Source organism: Silurus aristotelis, assembly GCF_946808225.1.
Source record: "Silurus aristotelis genome assembly, chromosome: 3".
Lineage (NCBI taxonomy): Eukaryota > Metazoa > Chordata > Actinopteri > Siluriformes > Siluridae > Silurus > Silurus aristotelis.
The window spans coordinates 896420-902487 of NC_139576.1; the positions used below are offsets into that span (position 1 = coordinate 896420).

The window sequence follows — 6068 nt, forward strand, 5'->3', positions numbered from 1 at the left end:
CTGTGTATGTGTGTGTTTCAGTGCGCTGTGTGTGTGTGTGTGTGTGTGTTTCAGTGCGCTGTGTGTGTGTGTGTTTCAGTGCTGTGTGTGTGTGTGTGTTTCAGTGCTGTGTGTGTGTGTGTGTGTGTGTGTGTGTGTGTGTGTGTTTCAGTGCTGTGTGTGTGTGTGTGTGTGTGTTTCAGTGCTGTGTGTGTGTGTTTCAGTGCTGTGTGTGTGTGTGTGTTTCAGTGTTGTGTGTGTGTTTCAGTGTTGTGTGTGTGTTTCAGTGCTGTGTGTGTGTGTGTGTGTGTGTTTCAGTGCTGTGTGTGTGTGTGTGTGTGTTTCAGTGCTGTGTGTGTGTGTGTGTGTTTCAGTGCTGTGTGTGTGTGTGTGTGTGTGTGTGTGTGTTTCAGTGCTGTGTGTGTGTGTGTTTCAGTGCTGTGTGTGTGTGTGTTTCAGTGCGCTGTGTGTGTGTGTGTGTGTGTTTCAGTGCGCTGTGTGTGTGTGTGTTTCAGTGCTGTGTGTGTGTTTCAGTGCTGTGTGTGTGTGTGTGTGTGTGTGTGTGTTTCAGTGCTGTGTGTGTGTGTGTGTGTGTGTTTCAGTGCTGTGTGTGTGTGTGTGTGTTTCAGTGCTGTGTGTGTGTGTGTGTTTCAGTGTTGTGTGTGTGTTTCAGTGTTGTGTGTGTGTTTCAGTGTTGTGTGTGTGTTTCAGTGTTGTGTGTGTGTTTCAGTGCTGTGTGTGTGTGTGTGTGTGTGTTTCAGTGCTGTGTGTGTGTTTCAGTGCTGTGTGTGTGTTTCAGTGCTGTGTGTGTGTTTCAGTGCTGTGTGTGTGTGTGTGTGTGTGTTTCAGTGCTGTGTGTGTGTGTGTGTGTTTCAGTGCTGTGTGTGTGTGTGTGTTTCAGTGCTGTGTGTGTGTGTGTGTTTCAGTGCTGTGTGTGTGTGTTTCAGTGCTGTGTGTGTGTGTGTGTTTCAGTGCTGTGTGTGTGTGTGTGTGTTTCAGTGCTGTGTGTGTGTGTGTGTGTTTCAGTGCTGTGTGTGTGTGTGTGTGTTTCAGTGCTGTGTGTGTGTGTGTGTTTCAGTGCTGTGTGTGTGTGTTTCAGTGCTGTGTGCGTGTGTTTCAGTGCTGTGTGTGTGTGTGTGTTTCAGTGCTGTGTGTGTGTTTCAGTGCTGTGTGTGTGTTTCAGTGCTGTGTGTGTGTGTGTGTGTTTCAGTGCTGTGTGTGTGTGTGTGTGTTTCAGTGCTGTGTGTGTGTGTGTGTGTGTGTGTGTGTGTGTGTTTCAGTGCTGTGTGTGTGTGTGTGTGTGTGTGTGTTTGTGTTTCAGTGCTGTGTGTGTGTGTGTGTTTCAGTGCTGTGTGTGTGTGTGTGTGTTTCAGTGCTGTGTGTGTGTGTGTGTGTTTCAGTGCTGTGTGTGTGTGTGTGTGTTTCAGTGCTGTGTGTGTGTTTCAGTGCTGTGTGTGTGTGTGTGTGTTTCAGTGCTGTGTGTGTGTGTGTGTGTGTGTTTCAGTGCTGTGTGTGTGTGTGTGTGTGTGTTTCAGTGCTGTGTGTGTGTGTGTGTGTGTTTCAGTGCTGTGTGTGTGTGTGTGTGTTTCAGTGCTGTGTGTGTGTGTGTGTGTGTGTTTCAGTGCTGTGTGTGTGTGTGTGTGTGTGTGTGTTTCAGTGCTGTGTGTGTGTGTGTGTGTGTGTTTCAGTGCTGTGTGTGTGTGTGTGTGTGTGTTTCAGTGCTGTGTGTGTGTGTGTGTGTTTCAGTGCTGTGTGTTTCAGTGCTGTGTGTGTGTGTGTGTGTTTCAGTGCTGTGTGTGTGTGTGTGTTTCAGTGCTGTGTGTGTGTGTGTGTGTGTTTCAGTGCTGTGTGTGTGTGTGTGTGTTTCAGTGCTGTGTGTGTGTGTGTGTGTGTTTCAGTGCTGTGTGTGTGTGTGTGTGTTTCAGTGCTGTGTGTGTGTGTGTGTGTTTCAGTGCTGTGTGTGTGTTTCAGTGCTGTGTGTGTGTGTGTGTGTTTCAGTGCTGTGTGTGTGTGTGTGTGTTTCAGTGCTGTGTGTGTGTGTGTGTGTGTTTCAGTGCTGTGTGTGTGTGTGTGTGTGTGTGTTTCAGTGCTGTGTGTGTGTGTGTGTGTGTGTTTGTGTTTCAGTGCTGTGTGTGTGTGTGTGTGTTTCAGTGCTGTGTGTGTGTGTTTCAGTGCTGTGTGTGTGTGTGTGTGTTTCAGTGCTGTGTGTGTGTGTGTGTGTGTTTCAGTGCTGTGTGTGTGTTTCAGTGCTGTGTGTGTGTGTGTGTGTTTCAGTGCTGTGTGTGTGTGTGTGTGTGTGTGTTTCAGTGCTGTGTGTGTGTGTGTGTGTGTGTTTGTGTTTCAGTGCTGTGTGTGTGTGTGTGTGTTTCAGTGATGTGTGTGTGTGTGTGTGTTTCAGTGCTGTGTGTGTGTGTGTGTGTTTCAGTGCTGTGTGTGTGTGTGTGTGTTTCAGTGCTGTGTGTGTGTGTGTGTTTCAGTGCTGTGTGTGTGTGTGTTTCAGTGCTGTGTGTGTGTGTGTTTCAGTGCTGTGTGTGTGTGTGTGTGTGTTTCAGTGCTGTGTGTGTGTGTGTGTGTGTGTTTCAGTGCTGTGTGTGTGTGTGTGTTTCAGTGCTGTGTGTGTGTGTGTGTGTGTGTTTCAGTGCTGTGTGTGTGTGTGTGTGTTTCAGTGCTGTGTGTGTGTGTGTGTGTGTGTTTCAGTGCTGTGTGTGTGTGTGTGTGTGTGTGTTTCAGTGCTGTGTGTGTGTGTGTGTGTGTGTTTCAGTGCTGTGTGTGTGTGTGTGTGTGTGTTTCAGTGCTGTGTGTGTGTGTGTGTGTGTGTTTCAGTGCTGTGTGTTTCACTGCTGTGTGTGTGTGTGTGTTTCAGTGCTGTGTGTGTGTGTGTGTGTGTGTTTCAGTGCTGTGTGTGTGTGTGTGTGTGTGTTTCAGTGCTGTGTGTGTGTGTGTGTGTGTGTTTCAGTGCTGTGTGTGTGTGTGTGTGTGTGTTTCAGTGCTGTGTGTGTGTGTGTGTGTGTGTTTCAGTGCTGTGTGTGTGTGTGTGTGTGTGTTTCAGTGCTGTGTGTGTGTGTGTGTGTTTCAGTGCTGTGTGTGTGTGTGTGTGTGTGTTTCAGTGCTGTGTGTGTGTGTGTGTGTGTTTCAGTGCTGTGTGTGTGTGTGTGTGTGTTTCAGTGCTGTGTGTGTGTGTGTGTGTGTGTGTGTGTTTCAGTGCTGTGTGTGTGTGTGTGTGTGTGTGTGTGTTTCAGTGCTGTGTGTGTGTGTGTGTGTGTTTCAGTGCTGTGTGTGTGTGTGTGTGTGTGTTTCAGTGCTGTGTGTGTGTGTGTGTGTGTTTCAGTGCTGTGTGTTTCAGTGCTGTGTGTGTGTGTGTGTTTCAGTGCTGTGTGTGTGTGTGTGTTTCAGTGCTGTGTGTGTGTGTGTGTTTCAGTGCTGTGTGTGTGTGTGTGTGTGTGTTTCAGTGCTGTGTGTGTGTGTGTGTGTTTCAGTGCTGTGTGTTTCAGTGCTGTGTGTGTGTGTGTGTTTCAGTGCTGTGTGTGTGTGTGTGTTTCAGTGCTGTGTGTGTGTGTGTGTGTGTTTCAGTGCTGTGTGTGTGTGTGTGTTTCAGTGCTGTGTGTGTGTGTGTGTGTGTTTCAGTGCTGTGTGTGTGTTTCAGTGCTGTGTGTGTGTGTGTGTGTTTCAGTGCTGTGTGTGTGTTTCAGTGCTGTGTGTGTGTGTGTGTGTTTCAGTGCTGTGTGTGTGTGTGTGTGTTTCAGTGCTGTGTGTGTGTGTGTGTGTTTCAGTGCTGTGTGTGTGTGTGTGTGTTTCAGTGCTGTGTGTGTGTGTGTGTTTCAGTGCTGTGTGTGTGTGTGTGTGTGTTTCAGTGCTGTGTGTGTTTCAGTGCTGTGTGTGTGTGTGTGTTTCAGTGCTGTGTGTGTGTGTGTGTGTGTGTTTCAGTGCTGTGTGTGTGTGTGTTTCAGTGCTGTGTGTGTGTGTGTGTGTGTGTGTGTGTGTGTGTTTCAGTGCTGTGTGTGTTTCAGTGCTGTGTGTGTGTGTGTGTGTGTGTGTGTGTTTCAGTGCTGTGTGTGTGTGTGTGTGTGTGTGTTTCAGTGCTGTGTGTGTGTGTGTGTGTGTGTGTGTGTGTTTCAGTGCTGTGTGTGTGTGTGTGTGTGTGTGTGTGTGTGTGTGTGTTTCAGTGCTGTGTGTGTGTGTGTGTGTGTTTCAGTGCTGTGTGTGTGTGTGTGTGTGTGTGTTTTAGTGCTGTGTGTGTGTGTGTGTGTGTGTTTTAGTGCTGTGTGTGTGTGTGTGTGTGTGTTTTAGTGCTGTGTGTGTGTGTGTGTGTTTTAGTGCTGTGTGTGTGTGTGTGTTTTAGTGCTGTGTGTGTGTGTGTGTGTTTGTGTTTCAGTGCTGTGTGTGTGTGTGTGTGTGTGTTTCAGTGCTGTGTGTGTGTGTGTGTGTTTCAGTGCTGTGTGTGTGTGTGTGTTTCAGTGCTGTGTGTGTGTGTGTGTGTGTGTGTGTGTTTCAGTGCTGTGTGTGTGTGTGTGTGTGTGTGTGTGTTTCAGTGCTGTGTGTGTGTGTGTGTGTGTGTTTCAGTGCTGTGTGTGTGTGTGTGTGTGTGTCTGTTTCAGTGCTGTTTGTGTGTGTGTGTGTGTGTGTGTTTCAGTGCTGTGTGTGTGTGTGTGTGTGTGTGTGTGTTTTTCAGTGCTGTGTGTGTGTGTGTGTGTTTCAGTGCTGTGTGTGTGTGTGTGTTTCAGTGCTGTGTGTGTGTGTGTGTGTGTTTCAGTGCTGTGTGTGTGTGTGTTTCAGTGCTGTGTGTGTGTGTGTGTTTCAGTGCTGTGTGTGTGTGTGTGTGTTTCAGTGCTGTGTGTGTGTGTGTTTCGGTGCTGTGTGTGTGTTTCAGTGCTGTGTGTGTGTGTGTTTGTGTGTGTTTCAGTGCTGTGTGTTTGTGTGTGTTTCAGTGCTGTGTGTGTGTGTGTTTGTGTGTGTTTCAGTGCTGTGTGTTTGTGTGTGTTTCAGTGCTGTGTGTTTGTGTGTGTTTCAGTGCTGTGTGTTTGTGTGTGTTTCAGTGCTGTGTGTGTGTGTGTGTGTTTCAGTGCTGTGTGTGTGTGTGTGTGTGTGTGTTTCAGTGCTGTGTGTGTGTGTGTGTGTTTCAGTGCTGTGTGTGTGTGTGTGTTTCAGTGCTGTGTGTGTGTGTGTGTGTTTCAGTGCTGTGTGTGTGTGTGTGTTACAGTGCTGTGTGTGTGTGTGTGTGTGTGTGTTTCAGTGCTGTGTGTGTGTGTTTCAGTGCTGTGTGTGTGTGTTTCAGTGCTGTGTGTGTGTGTGTGTGTGTGTGTGTGTGTGTGTGTTTCAGTGCTGTGTGTGTGTGTGTGTGTTTCAGTGCTGTGTGTGTGTGTGTGTGTGTGTGTTTCAGTGCTGTGTGTGTGTGTGTGTGTTTCAGTGCTGTGTGTGTGTGTGTGTGTTTCAGTGCTGTGTGTGTGTGTGTGTTTCAGTGCTGTGTGTGTGTGTGTGTGTTTCAGTGCTGTGTGTGTGTGTGTGTGTTTCAGTGCTGTGTGTGTGTGTGTGTTTCAGTGCTGTGTGTTTCAGTGCTGTGTGTGTGTGTGTGTTTCAGTGCTGTGTGTGTGTGTGTGTTTCAGTGCTGTGTGTGTGTGTGTGTTTCAGTGCTGTGTGTGTGTGTGTGTGTGTGTTTCAGTGCTGTGTGTGTGTGTGTGTGTGTGTTTCAGTGCTGTGTGTGTGTGTGTTTCGGTGCTGTGTGTGTGTGTGTTTCGGTGCTGTGTGTGTGTGTGTTTCAGTGCTGTGTGTGTGTGTGTTTCGGTGCTGTGTGTGTGTGTTTTTCGGTGCTGTGTGTGTGTTTTTCGGTGCTTTGTGTGTGTTTTTCGGTGCTTTGTGTGTGTGTGTGTGTGTGTGTGTGTGTGTGTGTGTGTGTGTGTGTGTTTCGGTGCTGTGTGTGTGTGTGTGTTTCGGTGCTGTGTGTGTGTGTGTGTGTGTGTGTTTCGGTGCTGTGTGTGTGTGTGTGTGTGTGTGTGTTTCGGTGCTGTGTGTGTGTGTGTGTGTGTGTTTCGGTGCTGTGTGTGTGTGTGTGTGTGTGTGTGTGTGTGTGTGTTTCGGTGCTGTGTGTGTGTGTG

At 48.0% G+C, this 6068-nt stretch overlaps 1 protein-coding gene across 1 annotated transcript in view; it reads left to right on the top strand.

The window, feature by feature from the left end:
• The window catches only part of zc3h15 (zinc finger CCCH-type containing 15), a 44743-nt gene that overhangs the window by 21743 nt on the left and 16932 nt on the right, over positions 1 to 6068 (top strand). The window lies entirely within an intron of this gene.